The sequence below is a fragment of the Manis javanica genome, chromosome 4, assembly GCF_040802235.1.
Source record: "Manis javanica isolate MJ-LG chromosome 4, MJ_LKY, whole genome shotgun sequence".
Classification (NCBI taxonomy): Eukaryota; Metazoa; Chordata; class Mammalia; order Pholidota; family Manidae; genus Manis; species Manis javanica.
Window position 1 is genome coordinate 65,014,449 of NC_133159.1, and position 22,587 is coordinate 65,037,035.

General features: G+C 39.8%; 1 protein-coding gene across 3 annotated transcripts in view; it reads left to right on the plus strand.

Annotated features, from left to right (window-relative positions):
• Positions 1–22,587, plus strand: part of LOC140848918 (mitoguardin 1-like) — a 106,255-nt gene that overhangs the window by 52,408 nt on the left and 31,260 nt on the right. The window contains exon 1 of one of the 3 annotated variants that reach the window (XR_012130220.1): positions 17,725–17,798. The exons of the other annotated variants lie outside the window; for them this stretch is intronic. The gene's annotated coding sequence lies outside the window, so the exon portion shown is untranslated. Of the gene's footprint in view, positions 1–17,724; positions 17,799–22,587 lie in introns of those variants that run through there. 3 annotated transcript variants of the gene reach the window in all.

The window sequence follows — 22,587 nt, forward strand, 5'->3', positions numbered from 1 at the left end:
TGCCTGTCTCAGGCAGCCGCTTACCAGTCTTGCTGCCCTGTTTCCCTGGTATTGGGGTCCCTGTCCCTTTAAGGCTTCCAAAAAGCACTCGCCAAAAAAAAAAAAGGGAAAAACGCGTGATTTTCTTTGTCCTCAGGCGCCGGTCTCAGGCACCCGCTCACCGGTCTTACTGCCTGGTTTCCCTGGTATTGGGGTCCCTGTCCCTTTAACGCTTCCAAAAAGCACTCGCCAAAAAAGAAAAAAAAACTGCTCCAGTTTCTTTCCACCTGCCGGGAGCTGGGGGAGGGGTGCTCGGGTCCCGCCGGGCCGGGGCTTGTATCTTACCCCCTTCGCAAGGCGCTGGGTTCTCGCAGGTGTGGATGCGGTCTAGATGTTGTCCTGTGTCCTCTGGGCTCTATTTTAGGAAGAGTTGTCTTTGTTATATTTTCATAATTCTATGTGGTTTTGGGAGGAGAGTTCCCTTGCTCTACTCACACTGCCATCCTGGCTCCGCCTTCAACAAAACATTTTTAAAGGAACACTTGTTTCTCTCTCTCATAACACTTCTGACACTGAATGTGTGGGTTTCCTGTACCAGGCAATTCTCCACTTCTCTGTGGATGCCAGCTGGGTGTTCTACAATTCAGTTCTGACACTAACTACCCAGAGTTAACACAGGCCCCAAAGGTTAAGAGCTCAATCCCTCAAGAGTGTCCCCCCCACTCAAATGCCAGTCAGGAGACCAGGCCTCTCATGAAACTCCTGGAAGTTCCCATGACTCCCTCCTGAAGTTTGATTATTTGCTAGAATAGCTCATAGAACTCGGAAAGACTTTACTTACTATTACTGGTTTATTACAAAAGATACAACACAGTATCAGTCAAATGGAAGAGATGCGTAAGGCAAGTTATGGAGAATAGGCATAGAGCCTTTACGTCCTCTCCAGGATCACAACCTGCCTGGCAACTCAGTGTGTTCACCAACCTGAAAGTGTTCCAAACCCTGCAGTTTAGGGTTCTTATGAAGGCTCTTTTACCAAAGCATGATTAACTAAATTATTGGCCATTGGTGATGAACTTAATCCTTAGCCTCTCTCCCCCACTATTAGTCCCTCTCCCCTCAGGGGTCCTGCTTGGAGCTGAAAGTTCCAACTTCTAATCATATGGTTGGTTCCCTTGGCAACCATCTCCCATCACACAGGGGTCACTCATTAGCATAAATTCAAGTATGATTAAAGGAACTTCTTTTGAATAACAGAAGATGCTCCTCTCACCCCCATTACTCAGGAAATTCTAAGGGTTTTAGGGACTCTAGCAGTAATTGGGACTAAATATATATTGTTATATCATGATATCATAAAGTGGACAGTGCCAGGATCAGAGATCTGAGGCATGACACTTTTAGTTGCCATGGGTCACTAAGGATTATTAAGACTTGTCCATACAACTATAAATTAAACTATTTCTACTTTCATGTTTTTTTCCATTTCATAAAGAGATCATGGGATACTTTATTATGTATTATGCCAGAATGTACGTATATTTATCTACTTAACCAGTAATTTAGAAAAATGTAAAAAATTTTTTGAAAAAAAGACTAATATCAGTTTATATTATTTGGAAGTATTGCTGATGCTGAGCTTTTTTGTAGGAAGGTATTTGCCATCACATTTATAGCTTGCTTTATACTCACTTGCAAGTCATAATAGTTTTAGAAGGCACATGTGTCAGATTTTATTGACTATAGTAGAGCGTCAGCAAAAGATAGTTTGGAATTCAAAATATAAACTGAACTCTACTTAATTTTACATTCATGTTATCTGTATGTAGTAGAATAATTTGCCAAGTCAACATTGTGAACAAGAATTAGAGGACAGTTTAAATCCTCAGCAGCATGATTCTTTTTGTATGTTTAAAATAGTCTTGGCATTTTTCTCATTTTAAAAAGTAGCAGATTTAAAAAGTTTTGAGTTGTCAGTACTATGAGTTTCTTGGCTGTGTTAGGTAGGTTAAGAACAATTTCGAATTTAAAATGTATAATTCTAACACTGGATTATGATGAGGGTTGCACAACTCTATATATTTACCAAAACTTACTGACTTGTACACTTAAAAAGGAGGAGTATTACAGTACATAAATTATACTTCAATAAAGCTGTTAAAACTACAGTACAGTTGCTTCAGGTTTTCATAAATTAGAAATAATGCAAAATAACATTTTATACTAAAAATTCTATGTAGTGCAAATCTCAAAAGTGTTTTAAAAATTCACTAGTAATCAGTTTCAAAGCTGGTGGGCCTGGTGAACTACAAACTGTGTTTATTCTAATGGTGGCACTTTAGCTGGTAACCAGAAATACTGAGTAGCCTTTGTCAGTCTGCTGTGAATCATATTATAGTTGATAGGAATGGGAACTTCTGCAAGTGATTTTAGTGATTATTTTGCTGTTATTTTAACTTGTATTGTTAAATTTAGAATCATTGTATTATGCAATATTGTCATCCAAGTATTCATTAAATTAAATGTAAAATATACTGAAAAAAATCAAGTAACTGCTGATATTCCTGCTGTTAATTTAGAGCATGCTGGAAATATTGAAAGCAATGTTGAGAAAATATGAAAGAGCAAAATTAAAGCTGGAGCACCCACAGAAATTTATAGATTTAGTGTAATCCCTATCAAAATACCAATAGCAGCATTTTTCAGTAAACTCAAACAAATAATCTTAAAGTTCATGTGGAACCACAATAGACCTCAAGTAGCCAAAGCAATCCTGAGAAAGAAGAACAAAGCTGGGGTGATTATGCTTCCTGACTTCAAGCTCTACTACAAAGCTACAGTAATCAGAACAGTATGGTACTGGCACAAGAACAGACCCATAGATCAATGACAGAATAGAGAGCCCATATATAAACCCATGCATATATGGTTAATTAATATATGCTAAAGGAGTCATGGATATAAAATGGGGAAAAGACAGCTTCTTCAATAACTGGTGTTGGAAAAACTGAACAGCCACATGCAAGACAATGAAACTGTATTACTATTAACTCCATATATAAAAGTAAACTCAAAATGAATCAAAGACCTAATGTAAGTCATGAAACCATAAAACTCTTAGAAGAAAACATAGGCAAAAATCTCTTGAGCATAAGCATGACCAATTTTCTCCTGTACACATTCAAGCAAGGGAAACAAAATAAAAAATGAGTAAGTGGGACTACATCAAGCTAAAAAGCTTCTGTACAGTAAAGGACTACGATCAGCAGATGGCAACCTACACTATGGGAGAATATATTCATAAGTAATTTATCCAATAAGGGATTAACATCCAAAATATATAAAGAACTTATACGCCTCAGCACCAAAAAAAACCTGATTAAAAAAATGGACAGAGGATCTGAATAGACATTTCTCCAAAGAAATACAGATGGCCAACAGGCACATGAAAAGATGCTCTACATTGGTAATCATCAGAGATGCAAATCCAAACTGCAATGAGAAATCACCTCACACCAGTTAGATTGGCCACTGTCCAAAAGACAAGAAGTAACAAGTGTTGATGAGGATGTGGAGAAAAGGGGGAACCCTCTCTACTCTTAGTGGGAATGTAAACTGGTGCAGCCACTGTGGAGCGCGGGAGAGAGGTTCCTCAAAAAACTAAAAATAGTAATACCATACGATCCAGTAATTCCACTTCTAGGAATTTACCCTTTGAAAACAAAATCCCTGATTGAAACAGATAAGTGCACCCCTATGTTTATTGCCACTTTTTAAAAAAACATAGCCAGGATATGGAAGCAACCTAAGTGTTTGTAGATAGATGAATGGATAAAGAAGAGGTAGTTCATAGACGCAATGGAGTATTATTCAGCCATAAAAGTCTGCCATTTGCAACAACATGGATGGGCCTAGAGGGTATTACGATAAATGAAATAAGCCAAGAGGAGAAAGAAAAATACATTATGATTCCACTTATTTGTGGAATATAGAAACAAAATGAACAAAATAGCAGTAGACGTGGACTCTGAGAAGTGACTGGATGGTTACCATGGGGGAAGGGTTAGGGTTGGTGGGGGGAAGGGCGAGGGGGATAAAGGAGAACAAAAATTCTCAATCATAAGTTGGTCATGGAGATGGTAGTACAGCATGCAGAGTATAGCCAATGATTCTGTAACATCTTCCTGTTGACAGTAATGACACTAGTGGGAGTGAGGACTTAATATGGGTAACTGTTGAATCACTGTATTGTATACTTGACACCAATATAAGATTCTATATCAACACTATTCCATAAGAAAAGAAACTGCATAAAAAATTAAAGCAGGAGCAGTTTAATTTTAAAAATGAAAAACTGGCAAACTGGCTCTAAAATCACCACCACTCTAATGTACTTCAAAGCCAAGCTATTATCTGTGTTACCATATGAAATATTTTTTTTGGGGGGGAAGGGATAGTGATACAAAAAATTTTACTACAAATACTTAGTGTTTTAAAAGCATTCTTAACAGATTTTATTTCAGTAGTTGTTCTTTAAAACTCTGCTTGAAAAAAGAAACACAGCACAATAATTGTAACATACATAACCCCTTTTTACATTTATACCTGTAGGAAAAAGCTCGGATCAGGAAAGGTTCATATTATGTTTTAAGACATGAATCCATCACATAAAATGTAATCACACTGTATTTTCTAATCTGTCTTTTGCCATGTTCTATACTGGTGCTTCCTTAACCATTCTGAGTTAGGGAATCATTATTGGATATATTTCTTTATTTGCTCTTACACACCAGAAGTTTACTTCTGGTTTTCAACAATAATTATTTGTTCTGTTCCTCTTGTCATAAAGTGAAAGGAAGATTTGAATTAGTTCTCTAATAATCAAGTTTTCCTTTGTCACTTATGAGACTGTTTAGTGTTAAATGCAAGGTGTTGAAATCGCTAGATGGCAGCATATTTTGCCTACACATTAGATGTCTGTGACTCAGGAGTGCCGTTCTGTGCTGCTCATAGCACTGAAAGTTAAATTTAGGTCACCACTCTTTTCTGGCATGTTTTGTGTACACCTGCTACTGTAACTCAGTGAGACAGAAAGAGGTTATACAGACTTGAAATAACATTTGTGTAAATTTCCATTAGTGTTCAAGTTGTTCTAGCTAACAATATCTAGAAGTGTTATGTATGTTTTAGTTTGTTTTTCAGAGAATTGTTAAATTACAGTTGTTAAATTATAATTTTGTTATTTTAATTTTTGAACGTGCAGTCAAAAACTCCAATATGATTTCAGCCATAGACAGTGTAGGTTAATGATTAAGAACATGGGCTTTCGGGTTAAGCAAACATAAGTTTAAATCTTGGCTCTATCACTCTACCTAACTAAGAAGCATAAGCCCAGCCTTGCTTGACCTTTCTTGGACTCAGCGTCTTCATCTGCATGATGGAGGACTGTGTTAGGATCAGCTTCATAGAATTGTGAAGATTATACGCGATAACATGTGCATTGTATTTTAACAGGCACATGGTAAACACTAGTTTTCTGTTCATATTTTAGTTATAGTCTAGGATTTTTATGAGGTCTGTTCTAAGATTATTTTAAAATTGCATGGTTATAGGTGGATGAATGTCACATGTTCATGGCTTGTTTTACAATGATACTGTGAAATCATCTCCAGACAACATTAATTTTTTCTGGGAAATAGATTTTTCTCCTATCATAGCAGTAACAAATTTGCATTTCCTGAAACAAAGTATTTAAGCTATGTTTAAAGTTACTTAGTCAAGAAAATTAAAAAAATGTTCTTTATAAATCTGTTTTTTCTCTGTGTCAGAAAACTGTCATCTGAGGGACAAATACCTTGCTAATTTTTATTCTAGATCTATAGCAAAGATTACGGTCATTCCTTGATCCCTGGTCTTACCATATACATAGGAGGAACATAAGAAATGGTAATACATGTACTGCTTACCTGCATATCCAGTTATTTGGCAAGTTCTGTCAGTTGTGCCTCCACAATATAGCCCTCATTCATTTACTTTTCTCTGAACCCTCATTATAATTTGCTTGGATTAATAATCTCCTAGTTGAGTTCCCGCCTCCAGTCTCTCTCCCCTTTGGAACATCTATACCTTGTTTCTGGGTTATCATCTCAGTGCAAACTCTCATCTTGTCGCTCCCATATTCTCAGATCATTTTTCTGACCTATTTTACCATTTCCCATATACTCCAGCCAAACTGACCAAGTCTCTTCCAGAACTGAAGTTCTTCTCTAAGATTTTAGTTGTAAAATCAATTCCAGGTTTTTATTAAATTTTCCTTGTTTTTCTTTTTGTATTCTTTTGCTGATACTGTTCCTTTGCGTAATTCAACATGCTGTGAACCATTTTTTTCTACCTAGAGAACAAAACTCTTTTCAGGGCTACCTCCTCTATGCATTCTTCTCTGGTTTTTGAAGCCAGAGGAAAACTCTCCTTTTCTCTGTTCCACAAAAATAGCATCTGTTAAGGTTTTAGGTGTACCATGTAGAGACTCACTTGTTTCTCTGGGTTCTGAATAAACTGAGTGAAAGGGTATCTCGCTGCGACCCTCCTTACCCCAGAACGGCTCAGGAGACACGGGCCCACGTGAGATTTTATTACCTGAAAGAGCAAATGGCTGCTCCAGAGAGAGGGAGCAGCCGCTCGTGGGTGAGGAAGTGAGTTTTTAAGGGGTAGGGTTGGGGTGCGTTCTGCGTTGGTGATTGCATCTTAAGGGGTGGGCGACCATCTGGTCGGTGGTGATTGGATCTTAAGGGGTGGGGGTCTTAGCGTGTCAGAATTTGCCTTCGCTGAGAATGTAAAATGAGCCAGGTGTTGATTATAAAATAGTTTTACCTTTATTTTGAATTCTTCACTGATGGCTGCATTGAACAATGTGGTAAGGCTTCCTGCTCTTTCCTTCCTTCCCCTCAAAAAAGTTCTTTGGAGACGACTTGGGAATGCAGAGCAAATTCCTAGCACACTTACCCAGCCAACTGCATAAGGATTTAGTGCTTGCCTGTAATCCCTGCTAAAACTCTTCTAGCTCAGGAGAGTGAGATCCAGCACAAAGTGATGGGTTTGCAGACCTAGACCTTGCTTTAGAAGACTTGAGAGAACATGAACACTGGTGCACCCTAGGAGCCATGCAGTGAGCAATGACGGCATCTCATTTTCTTCTGGCTGCTTAAAGGCACTCATTACTCTGAGCTAGGAAGGAAGCAGATGAGGAGGTGAAGGGAGCAACTTAAAGTCTTCAGCCAGTGTAGCTACTTCCTGGAGGATGGATTGGAAGTCCCATATGAAATATGAAGATGTGGGAGATTTAATGGTTTCCTCAGTGGCATCAGGTACTTTGAACAGTGCATTGTAATTATTTATGTATCCAGTCTCTTATATTAGACCTTAAACTCCTTGTGGCCAGATGGAGTATTTAATTCTGTTCTTTTCAGTTTCTCATAACTGTAGCTTCACTGTCATATGGATACTCAGGTATTAACATGGTGGTTATCAGAATCACCTTTGTAGCTTTTCAACAACACAGATTCCTAGGGTTCACTCCAGATCTTCTGAATTTGAAACTTTGGGGGTCGGGACTATGAAGTAACATTTGTAGTTCATAGTTCAGCATGTGATTCTAATGTGCATTTCTGTTTAAACAAGACGTCTTTGAAGTAATACATGAATGATAGATGTTTGAATGGATAGGTGGATAGATTAAATGAGTGACATTAAGATTTTCTTCAATAAATTTTAGTAAATTGGTAGTATAGTATCAGTTATTAAATACCGAACTTTATTTTTAGTGAATTGGAAATTTAACAAAAGATAATTTCTTTAAAGGCTATGAGGAAAATATAATGTGTGGTCATGGCTGTTTTCATTTAAGCCTTAAATGTATAATTACAGTGCTGCTATATAAAAATTGCAGAAAGTACTGGTGCTTTTATGTCTGTCTCCTTTCTTTTCTAAAGAGGATTCTCAAGCCTCTCTAGCTGTCAGGATTGTTGTTATTTTTTTTTGTAAGTTCCCATGCCATTTTATTCTCTACAAAATGAAAGGCCACGCATAAAGAAAAGTATAGAAAATATTTCAGAAAGTTTAATCAAATGTTAACATTTTGTCATGTGTGCTTCAGATGTTTTAAATAATGAACTATATTATTGCAGATAAAGTTGAAATAACCTGTGAACCTTTACCTGATTCTGTTTCTTCCAGAGGTGCTTCTTTTGGTGTTTATCACAAACCTGTACTTATACTTATATACAACATGTTCCAGTGAACATGGTTGCATGTCTCTTATGCATACTTATAGGCATTTCTCTAGGATAGTTTTTTAAACTGGTGAGTATTGTTTATGGTCATGAAATAAGCTTAGTGGGTTGTAGCCAATATTAAAAATGTACATACATGTACATCATAGAAATATGTATATACACATACACACATACATGTATCTTATACATATATACACATAGATACATTGATTTTATGAAACTTCTGTTTCATTTATATATTCATGTATAATTGTCTACTGGGCTTCAAAGTGCATTTCATACTTTGGCTCATGGACACACAAGCATGACAGGGACTGTTGCTGTTGTGGAACTGAAGGATTATCCATTATGCTAGTCTTCAGCCTTAGACATAGCACCAAATTATTCCTTACCATGTTTGTACCAGTTTAAACTTCCACCAGCAGTGTATTCAAGTTCTTTCTCATGTCCTCATTTGTTTGAGATCTCTCCGACAGTGCCAAGAATTTTAATTTTAATATTACCTTATTTATCATTGTTTCCTTTATGGTTTTTACTTTGTTTATTTAGAAGGTATAAAGAGAATGCTATTTTCTTTGGAAAGTTTTAAAGTTTTGCTTTTTAGTTTTAGGTTTTCAATCTGCCAGCAGCTGTTTTCTTAAATATATATATATTATTACTATTTTTGAAAACATTTGGATTACTAGTTGCCTGAGCACCATTCACTGAGTAATATATCTTTTTCTTATTGGTTTGCAATGCCCTTGTCAGCTGTCAAGTTGTCTTAAATGTGTGTCCTTTCTGGACTCTGTTCTGTCAGTCTATCTGTTTCTGCATTGGTTTCACAGTGTCTTCATTATTGTAAGCTTTGTGTAGTTTTATAATAACACCTGGCAGGGTGTGTTGTTTCAGAAGAATCCCCTCAACTATTCTTATTTCTTTGCTTTTCCATGTGAAGTTTAGGACAGCAAGTCAAGTTTCATAAAAACCTCTCTCGGGATTTTGATAATTACACTGCCTTTATAGGCCAGCTTGTGGGTGAATTTAATTTTTATATTTACGTTCCTGCCTACAAACATGGTATAGTTCTTTGTTTACTTATGTCCTTCATAATTTTTTATAATTTTTTCCATAGAGGCCTTATATATCTTTATGGCTAGGTCCCTTATAGTTTTGGCATCATTGTACATGGTATCTTTTAAGAACTTAAGTTTTCTAATTTTTTGCTGCCAGTATCTGAAATGTTGATATTTGCATTTGAACATTATCAGCAGCCTTTCTGAAACTAATATAGTTTTGCCACCAGTAATTTGTTATGAGTTCTTTTTTTATTTTGTTTTTTTTCTTTTTCTTTGTTTTGTATTATGAGTTCTTTTGAAATTTTTATCTTGACCAATAAATGTAATGTTTCTTTTTCTTTCTAACCCTTGATGCTTTCTTTCCTCCCTCCCTCCCTCCTTCCTTCCCTCCCTCTCTCTCTCCCTCCGTCCCTCTTTCTCCCCCCCTCCCTCCCTCCCTCTCTATCCTTCTCTCCCTCTCTCTCTCTCCCTCCCTCCGGCTCTCTCTCCCTCCCTCCCTCTCCCTCCCTCCCCCCCCTCTCTCTCTTTACCTTTACGTCCCTTCCTTCCTTCCTTCCCTCCCTCCCACTGTGGGTAGATTCTTGCAGTCTTTTTGCCTCTCAGGAGAGCTGTGTAGAAAGGAGGAGCATGAGTTAGCTGGCCCACCACACAGAAGTGAACATGGTGCCTTACTGCTGTAGCCTCCCAGGAAGGTTCAGGAATGTTGATGACAGGGACTCATGAAGACTGCTAAGGCAAATTATAGCTTACAAATCAACTTGTGACTGTTTACTCAACTCTTTACTGTGTGCCTTGTATGTGATGAAATGCAGATGAAATAAGAGCTGAAGTGCCTGTCTTCAGGTGGCTTTTGGTCTGATTGCCAGTTAGAAAGTAATATGGGTTAGTACTCGATACTGAGCTGTAGTCATAGAACCCCAAGCCTAAGCTCCCTCCGCAATGCAGATTATTCCTTTAACTTTCCCTTCCCACCTCCATTCTGTCCTATACTTCACAGCTGAAGTACCCTCAGCCTGTTTGAGAGCCTAAGATAAGAACTTGAAAATAAACAGGTCTGCTTTGGGAGATGTAGTTATCTTTAGCTATCCACTGCTGTTTTTGCTGAAAATCCTGAATATCTATGAAATGTATTTGAGGACCTTTATATCTTAAGTGTCAGATAAGAAGACATATATGGTACTGTCTTCTGCATGACTATATCATTTTTCCTTTTAAGTAAATTATTTTGTAAACTTTGAGAAGTGGCTGTAAATAGGTGGTAGATTCACAAATACTTGTTGTAGTGTTTTGATTAAAAATATACATCTATGCTATATACATAACTTTTGTACATACCAAATATTATGCAGTAAAATATGTTTATCTTTCATGTTAAACAGAAACCTGTGAATCATTTTAGTAAAAATTAGACTTCAGGTCACAATAACTAGTGAGAGAGTGGTAGAGTTTGGGATTAAAACCTATTATCAAGGAATGCTTTCTACTTCAGGAATCTTTTGATACCATATCATGAAGGGGATGTATCATTACATGTTTTGGTGGTTTATTTCAGTAACAATACATTCAGAAATTAAGATCATTCTTTACTCACTTTGGTTAGGTTATCAGAACAGGACCAAATTGTTAAATTTAATACCAGTGTAAAAATAAACCTGCTTACCAACAAATGGAGCTTGTCATAGTTTCTCGGGGACATTAGTTAATACGGTTTATACAAATAAAGTTCAAGCTTATTAATCTACTCTTTAATTAGATTTCCTCTAAAATGAATTCTGTTTCGTAGTTTGTATGCTTACTTTTTCTATAAAGAGCTGTTTGTATTTCCAGAAGCAGTATTAGCAGGCAACTGAAGCCCTAAGTTTGATAAATGTTGTCTTTTTGGCTGACGCAAAGGATTTGGATATTCCTTTATACTGATGTGTAAGAACAAACTTAGCCCTTAAAAACAAGCTAGGAATTTGTATAGTTTAACTGCATTGCTTTGCATATTTCAGATATGTGTTTCAGCATCTTCATAGTCTAGTTTTTTAACAGAATGAACTCATAGATTCTTAGACCTGGAATATTTACTTAGCAAAGCATTTGACTGCCTAGTGTATACCAAACATAGTGTAAGGCACTGAAGAGACAAGGATGAAGATTTCATCCCTGCTTTTAGACAATACAGGATCTAGATTTGGAGACAAGCATAGCACAGTAAAATTATAGCACAGTAGAAGAAGTGCTGTAATAGTGTGTTTAGAAAGTGCTATGTAAACACCAAAGCATAGATAACTCAAAGCAGCAGGGGGCACAAGGAAGGCTTCATAGACATGGCACTTGAAGAAATATGGTCCACCTAGAAGACGACTGAGAAAAGGATGTTTCAGGCAGAGGGAGCAGCATGAATCAAGGTGTGGAGTGGAGCTTGTTTAGGAATTGTAAGTCATTTGATATGTCTTAGGAACATAATACATATGTAAGAGAGAAGTCGAAAAATGAAATCTGAAAAGGCGAGCAGGAGATAAATCATGAAAGTCCTTGTTTTGTTCCTTTAGGTGAAAGGGAGCCACTGAGATTTGTAAGAAGTCATAATCAAATGTACGTGTTTACGGGAGATTGTGGAATGGTTGACTGGTACAGTTTAAGTACTTTGCCCATCTCTCTGCTCTCTTATACAGAGGATTTTGTGGAGACAGTGACACATCCTCTAAGGGAAAATTAGAGACTTTTCCAGCTGGTACTGACTGCTCAATTCTCTGGCAGGGAATAGGAAATGCTATAAAGTGGGACCTCTTGACTATTAGACAGACATTATTATTCTTTTTTGGTAAGGAATCAGATAGAATATTTAGCAATATTGAAAAAACTTGGTAGCAAGAGGAACTGTCTCAACCTATCATCTCCGGTCAAATGTCAGACAGCCCAGAGTTGACCCTCTTAAGACCTTGTCTTTTTCCTTCCCTGCAGAGTCACTGTGGTCAGACTCCCTGAGGGTTTATTTTTAGCGAGTGACATGAATTGCATGCTTGTGTACTCAGACCTCTAAATATACAGACAGAGTGCAAATTGCAGCACATATGGGTGATTTGGTCTAGAAATTTCCTCTCATACATTAAGGCTCATAATCTTAATTTCAAAGTGTTTAATAATACTACAAATTGAGCCTAAATGGTACTATGTATGCAGGTCAAAATAGGTACAGAGATGAAAAGCAGCATAATGACATAGCTGCGGTGCCTGAGACAACGGAGCTTCCTGCTGCTTGCTTTTGCCTCTTTTGCATTCTGCTTTGAGTTCTAAGTCTAGGACCTGCCCTAGCCCATACAAGGCCGCTGTGTGATTTAGAAAGAGGCCCATCTGTAACCCCCTGGGAAGGGTACCTTTGTGATAAGAAGAAGGTTCACCTTCCACCAGGAAGATGCAGGCCCAGATTATGGGCTGGATTTCTGCCTCCATTTGTCCCATTGGCCAGGGCCCTTTGTGTAGTGCACAGAATGACCAGCTGTTGCTAGAGTGGCCCCATTAAAGTCTCTATAACTGCAGATCTAACCTCAGTTACCTTTTGCTCCACTTTGGGCTGTCCAGTCTTTCTGATGTTAAGAAAAGCTAAGAAATGATGTTAACTCCTTTCTCTTTCCTTCTGTGACTCATTTTGCACTGGCAGCTGTATTTCCCAGTTAAAAGTCACACTTGTTATGTTGGCCAATCATGGCACATAAGAAGTTTTGATAAACAAGGGAAGCCAGAGACAACTGTTAATGGGAATCTTTTGGGTAGTGACAGTATTGGGCTTTTTTGCACATGTGTTATTTCACATAGGCAAAATGGTGTAAGTTGTAACATCAAGAATTGAACAGTTCTTTTGTTTCAGTGGATTTTACTGTTACTCTTTTGAATATTAGGTACTTTGAAGGAAAGTCAAAGTATCTCTTAGCTTTCTTAGTGCTTTCACTCTCTGAAGTCATGTTTTTTATTTTTGTACTCAACTTTTATTTTTTTCTCTCTCAAACTATGCTTTTGCATTTTTAAAACATATCAGAATAAAAAATTATCCACGGTATGGATGGGGCAGATAATCATACAAAATACACAGAGCAGCAGTGATTTTCTGGATTTCTTAATTATTTGAACAGACTACAGCAGACTCTATTGAGAAAATAGCCTGTTGTGTTGGCAGCAGGATCTTTTCCATTTTTGATAAAACTATAGAAAAGATGAGGTTTCAAGTCATATTTAAACTGCTAAAAATCATCTGGAGAATAGCTGCTGACATCGAAGTCAGGTGACATTGAGACATTTGGCAGGCATCCTCTTGCTAGTGTTATAAAATCCACAGTGGACAGCCTGGATTTTAAAAGAAGAGTGGCATCTTTGGAATCTCCAGTAGAATCTGCTGAGATTAAAATAGACCCGATGCCTTCTAAATCACAGAAAATAGAACGTGCCGAGGGGTGGCAAAAGTGAGACGCACAGAAAGCCTACTTGGATTTGTTTAACGACACAGATCCAGACATGAAGTTCCAGGTTCAGGACTGAAGTGTCTTACAGTTTTTTCTTCTCTTTTTTTAACATTCACACAAATTCTGCTTTGGGAAAAACTTAAGTAATATGTGAATTATGAGATTGTGAAAGGAGGAAGGCTTGAATCCAGTCAGATTTTTGGCCTAAAATAGATGGCTGTTTAGTTAAAAGTAAACATTAAATTTTCAGTGTTCTTCCAAAGAAGAACATAGTTTATGTCTGTGCATGAATGTTTTAAAAGTTCTAGGTGACTGAGACAAGTGAAAAAAATGTTTAAACATTTTGTAGAATTACTATTTTAAAAAGGAGAAAAGGCTACTGCATTAAGGGCCAGTCTGGTAACTTATGGCACATATTTTATATTTAATCACCCAGTTATATGAAAGCTTTTTTTAGGCAGTTAAAATTTTAATGATTAGTCACTCAGGGGTTTAAGCTGCATATTTCAGGTTTACAAGATAATATCGTAAGTTTAATTAATTTAGAGCTGAGTATTAGAAACAATTTTAACAGGGTTGTGAAAACAAATTAGTCATGTGAAAGACAAAATGATTCAGAGGATACAGATAAGAGACTTTTTTAAAATAGGGATTTTCATGTCTTGAGGATAGTCAGTATATAATAACAAGTTTTAATCTACTTTATATGAACAAAAAGTAAGTGTTTACAATGTGTTGAAAGCTCTATTGAGAACTGTAGGAACCATCAGAAAAAAAAATAAGACAAAGTCCATCTACTCAAGTTGTTTCAGTTCTGCTGGAAAGACAAGCTATATATTCAGGCAGTAGTGAAATAAAAATTTACACAGTTTATAAATAGTGCATATTTATCTTTTATAATAATATGGATAGTATGGATAATATTAATCTTTTATAATATGGATAGCTGCAATAATATAAAAATAATATGCATTGCTAACATTTATTGAATTCTCACTTTACATATATCAGCTCATTTAATCCTGACACAGCTCCATGAGGTGGATTTTATTCCCATTTTACAAATGAAAACATAGAATGGAGAAGAAACAAAACTTACCCAAGGTCAAGACAGCTAACAAGTAGCAGAATCAGAGTTTGAATCCAAGTTGTCTGGCTCTAGAACCATGATTTTAACACTTTTGCTGTAGTGTCTTACATGGAAGCAAAAAATTAGGTAATTTTATAACTAATTTTTGGAGCTACTTGCAGGGGGTAGTACTTGAGCTGAATGTAATAATATGTGTTTCTGGGTAGCATGGGGCAAGGGAGCAATCAGGAGAGAAATGTGTATACCGGAGATGTAGGAAGGACCAAAGACTTGAGTAAAGAATGCATGTGGGAATAAAAATCGCAGGAAAAAATAATGTAGCACTTACCATGTATCAAGTACTATGCCTCCATAAATCTCTCATCTAAGCCTAGTGACAACTCTGAAATCAAAATTGTTATTCTCAGTTTAAGTAACAAGGCTGGGATTGGGATCTGGTTCCAAGTGTTAGCTGGTGCCTCCAAAGCCCAAGCTTGTCCACATGCATCGCTCTGGCGAGTGGGAGTGTAGGGGAGGCATGGGTTACTCAGCTAAAGCTCAGGGTTCCTTTAGTGATTCATAGAAAACAGGTTAGACAGGTGGGGCAAACAGAGACTATAGAAAGCTTTGAAAACCAGATGAGGAGCCATTAAAGATTTTAATTAGAAAATGGCTTTTTTGGTTCTATTTACAGTAAAGCGGAATTGTACATAATTAGGCTATTCCTATCTAACAGTTGCACATATTAAATGAAATAAATATTCAGTGAAAGCTCTTAGCAGAATACCTTGGGCACACAGTAGTCAAACAAAAATGAGTTAAGTCTGAATCTGGTAAAGAATTTGTGAGCTCTTTACACTGTACATAAGGTATGAGAAAGGGATGTTCAAACAGTAGAAATATAATATGAGCCACAAATGTAACTTTTAAATTTTCTAGTAGCCACATGAAAGGGGTTAATTGTAATAATGTATTTTCTTAAACCCAGTTTATAACAATAAGATATTTTCTATTTTTTGGTACAAAGTTTCCACAATCCATTGTGTATTTTATGCATACAGCGCATCTCAGTTCTGACTGGCCATATTTTGTGTGCTCAATAGACACTGGTGGCTAGCAGCTACTATACTGACCACCACAACTCCATTGTTTCTTAGCATGGAATGTGCTGTCAGATGACCTGGGTTTGAATCCTGCTATTCCATTTCTTAACTTTGTGAATATGGGCCAGTTACTTAACCTTCCTGTACCTTAGCTTCTTGAATTACAAAATGAGAAAGATAATAGTACCTACCTCAAAGGATTATTGTGAGAATTATGAAATAATACATGTGAATCATGTAACCTGGTCTCTGGCAAATAGTAAGTGCAAAGTAAATGTTTTTTTTTATTTCATTGCATTTTTTAAAATTTTTATCATTAATTAGAGAGCATCTCTTAGTTTCTGTGTCTTACAAATAGTTGATTATACCCACCTAAACAGTCCCACTTAAAATTCTAAACCAGTCACCAAATTAGCACAGGAGGATTGATGAGCCAAGAGAAAAAAGGTTGTGAGTGGTATATGCATTGCATTAGACTCTGCTACTGCTACTAGTATTCCCCTACCCAGTGCAGACAAATTATTTTCAATTTGCTGTAATACTTAGCATTCATCAGATCTTTTGACCTTTTGACCTAGTATAGTTACAGATGCTCTCTCCATCAGGGCATAAAATTCATGTCTAATAATAATTTACAGCTTCACTGCCAACATTAAAATACTTCATTGTCTGCTGCTCTCAGCCATTTGTAGCCAAGGTATGTAGAAACATTGTTTTCTTTTCTTTCCTTCTATTTAAACCCTTAGGGGTAAGTGCACAAAACAGGAAAATACAGTGACCCACCATACCCTCATGTGTAACTATCATGTAGATCAAAAGGGTAAAACATTGCCAACTCCCTAGAAGGTTCCTTATACCCCTTCCCAATCAACACCCCTCCCACCTGCCCCCCAAAGTAACCATTGTCTGATGCTCATCCTAATTATTTCCTGGTTTTTCTTTATAGTTTTACCAACTAAGTGTATAGTGTGGCCACTGTTTGGTTTCGCCTGTTTTTTAATTTGATGTGAGTGAGATTATACATGTAATTCTTCACTCAGCATATTGTGAAATTCATCCATGGTCCCCGCATGTAGCAGCAATTAATTCACTTTTATCACCGTATAGTATTTGATTGTATTCCAAAGTTTGTGTATACTGTGGTAGATGGACAGTGGGTTGTTTTTTCCAGTTTGGAGCTATTATAAACAGTGCTAATATAAACATTCTTATGTATTTAAGCATGCATTTTGTAAAACATGCCCAACGATAGAATTGCTAGGTCATAGAAAATGTAGTCTTGAACTTTCATAGTTAATGAAAGGAAAGGAGCGACACATAGCAGCAATTCACCGGAGAGTTCCGCTATATTAGGGAAAGGTGCTGGGTTATATAGGAAGGGGCATGAATTGATTGAGGTGTCACTTCTACGGGGCTGGTGACTGGTGGCTAGGTGCTGGGATTGGGAGGGGGGCGAGAGGTGATTGGGCTTCAGGTGGCGCCGGCGGGAACTGAGGACCCCAAAGAGAAGCCGGAAGTTTGCCATCTTACTGGTGGGGACCCTTCATTCCCCCCTTTCTTCTCTATGGGTTTGTGGACGTTGCTTTCTCTCTGACTGCTTCTTGCTGAACAGGGGCGTAGAAGGGAGTGAGGGTTTGAGGATTGGGAGGAAAGGGTTGATAGGATTCCCCACAGTAAGGATGAGTAGATGTGGACTTCTTCAGGTTGGAAATTAATGAAGTTTCTTTGTAACTATAGGTCGAGGACCTGTTGATTCCAATGGTGCTAAGAGGATATGGGTGTCAGGAGCCAGGCGTCTGCGGCCATTGTTTCCAGGAACAGTTTCCAGTGGAGAGAGAGGTCCATCTCAGCATGTGGTGAGGAGGTCACGTGAGGGTGAGGGATATTCTGTGGCCAGAAGCTGGTAGTTCCTGAGTAAAAACTGGTTGAAAGCTTGATTAGAGATTTTTCTGACTTGGGATTTGATGAACTTTATTATACAGGGTAAGAAGAGACAGGTGAGAAGAATGATTATTATGGGGCCTGCAATGGGCCAGAGCCAGGTGAGGAGGGGATTTGTTAGTATTGACGAGAATGGGTTGGAATTGGAAGCAGAGTGGATGGAGACTAGAGGCAAGGTCAGTGAGTTTGGTGATGTCAGTTTCTACAATGCCGGATTCGTTGATGTAATAGCAGCACTCTTCCCAGAGGAAGACGCAGGTGCTGCCCTTCTTGGCTGTAAGCAGATCTAGGGCCCGCCGGTTTTGAAGGGTGACTTTAGCTAGCGAAGTGACCTGTCTTTGGAGAGAGGCTAGGGAATCGGCAGTGGATGTCAGGGCTCTCTCAAGTTTGGCGTTGAGATCTCTAACTGCCCATAGAGAGTGACCCAAGGCTCCTCCCGAAAACCCTGCCCCAATGGTTGAGGTGGTTAAAGAGATACCGACCATGATGGGAAGGAAAGCAGCCCTTTTTGTGCACAAGGGCAAGGGAGGTTGGAGCTTAAGAAATTCTGCCATGCTGTAAAGTGCAAACTGTGGGATTAGGGTGACGAGAATGCAGGGTGTATCGGAGTTGAGAGACACTGAGTTGAAAAGACTGCCATTACACCAAAAGAAGTGTCCCGGTTGCATAAAAGTCTTAGAGCCGGAGGTAGGGGTGTAGATAGAGAGGCAGTGAAGTGCGCTGGAGGGGGGTGGAGTTGGGCCTACACAGTGGTGGATGGTGAGATTATCTGCGTATTCTGGTTCTCATAGGGGTATGTCTGCCAGGGGGCAGAGGGGTTGTCTTTCTGCATGGAAGGAGTAGTTGGAAATATTAAGGGGCATGGCGGCCAGCAGTGGGCACTGTAGTGATGTGCACAAGAAACAATTGGCTTTGTTAAGGATGTGGTTGAGAAAGATGGTGGTGTCCTGAATGAGCTGTAATGAAGAGTAGGAGAAATGGGAAGAGGGGCAGGGATAAGAAGATGAAGAGGCACTGTCAAGAGTTTGGATAATGACTTTTTCGGAATGTCTGATATCTGATGCAACTTGAGAGATCTGGGAATGAGAGGGAACATACTTTCGAGAGATATGAAGGGTACCGTGGGGGTCGAGGACCCCCCCATAGTAAACTGAGGCTGTGACTCTGCCAGCTCATCGAGAGTCCCAGGGATCTGGGATTGATAAGGAGAATGAGCCGTCGGGATATTTCATGAAACCGTTGGAGGAGTAGTACTGTGGGTACCGGGAGTTACTCATGTAGTGAATGGTGCAAGACTAGTAGGGACATCTCTTGTAGGTGTCTGGCTATCACCTGCAATAGGCTTGTTTTTGGTCATAGAGGAAGCAGAGGTAGGGAGAATAAGGGTAGCTGCTAGTGAACACTTCGGCGGAGGGAGGAAAGTGGAGGTATAAAGGCTCAGAGCAGCTTTTCAGAGGGCGGTCTGGTGTGGCAATGAGGGCAGTAACTTTTGTTTGATGCTGTGTGTAAGTCTGTCTGACTTTGAATCGCCATACAAAGGAGGCTGGGGTGGTGGGGATGACAATAGGAATGAGGGAAAAAGCAAGAGAGCAGTAAAGGAGGAAAAAGTCATGATTTGGGTATGGATGGCAAAGGGGGTGAACGGGATTTTGGAGGAAAGAGGACAGTAAGGTCAGGAGTCTGGAGGGAGGGAGAGTCTATAAACTTTTGTAGGTTAAGAGATCTTTTAGGTGATGTGGGGACAGAATGGTAACGGGCGCCCTGAATGTCAGTTTATGAGCTTCCTTCTGCAAGAGCTGTCTAGCGGCTAATGCTCGTAGGCAGGGGGCCCATCCCCGAACTGTGGGGTCTAATTGCTTGGAGAGATAAGCTACTGGGGCAAAGGATGGGCCATAATATTGGCCTAGGACTCCTAGAGCTTGACTGGACCTCTCATGAATGTATAATGAGAAGGTCTTCGACAAATCAGGAAGATGGAGAGCTGGGGCTTCTACAAGGGCTTGATGGAGCTTAATGAAGGAGTGTCGGGGTGAGGAGGATAATGGTTTTTTAGGGGGGGCTCTTGCTGAGGTCGTATAGGGGTCTTGCCAACAGGGAGCAGGGAGAAGTTAGGGATCTACGCTCTAAAATATCTAGCCAGGATTAGAAAGGAAAGGATTTCTGTCTTGGTTTTGGAAATGGGCAGGTCAGAGAGGAGCCATTTTCTGTCTAAGGTAATGGACTTTCTTTGTTGAGATAGAAGGAATCTGAGGTAAGTGACAGGAGGGGAAGAGATTTGAGCTTTGACGGAGGATCCTCGGTAACTTCTGGACGCTAGAAGGTTAAGTAGGGAGGCAGTGTCAAGTTGAGACTGTTCCCACGAGAGACTGCAGAGTAGAAGATTGTCCATGTATTATAATAAGGTGGACTTGGAGTGATCATGATGAAAATGTTTGAGGTCCTGAGCTAGGACCTGTCTAAAAATATGGGGACTATCTCGGAAGCTTTGTGGCAAAACTGTCCAAGTGAGTTGTTCAGAATGTCTTGTGTATGGGTCTGTCCAGGTGAAGATGAAAAAATCTTGGGAGCAGGGGCTTAGAGGGATAGAAAAATGGGTCCTTGAGATCTAGGACTGAGAAGTGGGAAGCCGAGGCAGGGATTTGCGATAAAAGGCTGTATGGATTTGGAACTAAGGGATGGATAGGAACAACGGCTATGTTGATGAGGTGAAGGCCTTGGACAAGGCGGAAAGATCTGTTGGTTTTTTTAACAGCTAATATGGGGGTATTAAATGGGGAGTGAGTGGGTCTGAGGTAATTTTTGTTTAAGAAATCTTGAATGATGGGTTGGAGGCCTATGATGGCTGAAGTGGTTAGTGGGTATTGGGCCTGACAGATATACCTAGAGGGGTCACGTAATTTGATAGAGGCAGGGGGACATAGGGCCACGGAGGGGCTTGTAATGTCCTAAACTTGGGGATTTACAGGGTGTATGAGGGCAGAACCGGAGCTTTCATTTGGTAGAGGGGGGTCGTTCGCTATGAGGGCCATCAGAAAGGGAGTACTGGGGGTTGTGGGAGTGGATATACTTATGGAAACGTGGAGGGAAAGGATGTCCCATCTTAGTAAAGGGATGGGACACTGGGGCATAACCAGGAAGGAGTGGGAGAAAGGTATGGGATTGTCTTGGATTGTGCATAAAGGTGGGGGGGGGTTTAATGAGAAAATCTGTTTACCTCTTACCCTGACTATAGGAGTAATGGCAGGCATGGTAGGGCCCCGGTATTCTCGCAAGACTGAGAAGGTGGCTCCTGTGTCTAGGAGGAAGGAGATGGGGCGACCGTCTACTGTTAAAGTAACCCTGGGCTCTTGTTTGGTGATGGAAATGGTCGGGCGAGAAGGCCCCAGGACCCATCAATCTTCTTCTGCCAGCCCCAGTACGGCGGGTTTAGGATGGGGGTTGTTCATCCAGCCTCCCCTTCAGGTGGTTGGGCAATCAGACCCCCAGTGGCCCTTTTTGTGGCATCTGGGGCATGGGGTGGTAGGAGATCTGGGGGAGGGGCATGCCCTTGACCAATGTCCCTCTTTTCCACACTTGAAACAAGCTCCTGGGGGGGGGGCTTGTTTGTAGAGGGGCGCCCAGGTTGTGGTTTAATCAGCTGGGCCAACATTTGGAAATTGGCCTGATCAGCCTTTTGTTTACGGCGTTCTTTCTCCTCCTCCCACTTATGGAAGACTTTAAAGGCCACTGTTAGGATCTCAGTCTGTGGGGTAGTGGGGCCCTGTTCTAACTTTTTGAGTTTAGCTTTAATGTCGGGTTAGCTTTGAGCTAGGAAGTATGTCATAAGGACTTGTCTTCCTTCAGGTGTTTCTGGGTCCAGGCTGGTATACTGTAATAGGGCTTGAGTGAGTCTGTCTAAGAACTCAGAGGAAATTTCGTCTCTCTTTTGAATTATGTCTTGGAGGTTTTGAAAATTGACTACTTTACAAGCTGCCTTTTTCAGACCTGCTATTAAGCAGGAGGCAAAAATATCTCGAGAGCGGAGACCTACAGTGGTGTTATAATCCCAGTGTGGGTCTTGTTTGGGGACAGCAGTGGGGCCAGGGGGATAGGTGGGGTCAGTCCTGTGGGTTTCGGTAGCGTGCATTTGGGCGAAGTCCCAAACTCGTCTACACTCTTCAGGGAGGAGAGTATTGGCCAGGAGCATGAAAATGTCATGATGTGTGAGGCTGTAAGACTGGAGGGTCCATTGAAACTCCCTGATGTATGTCGTGGGATCAGTGGAAAAGGAACCTAGGCGTTTCTCTAGTTGGGCTAAATCTCCTAAGGAGAAAGGGACGTGAATGCGCACGATGACTTCGGATCTTGCTACCTCCCGGAGGGGGGCGATAATTTTGGGAGGCTCTTGGGACCGAGTCTGAGGGGGACTGAAGGGTTCTGGCTCAGTCTGTGGGGGAGTGATGCGGTCTAGCCATGCCTAGTCAAGCAGGTCCTGAAGTGCGGAAGGGGGGCAATGAAAATAAAGATAGAATCGGACTCACGTGTTGCCACCCAGCAGCCCAGCTGCTTGCCTCTGCCGCTCTAGTTGGGCTTGAACTCATGACTCTGAGGTTAAGAGTCCCATGCTCTACTAACTGAGCTACAGCAGGGCTCCAGTTAATTGCTTATGGAATGCGTAAACAAAATGTTCTTTGTTCTCCATTCCTGCCACATCGGCAAGTGGGG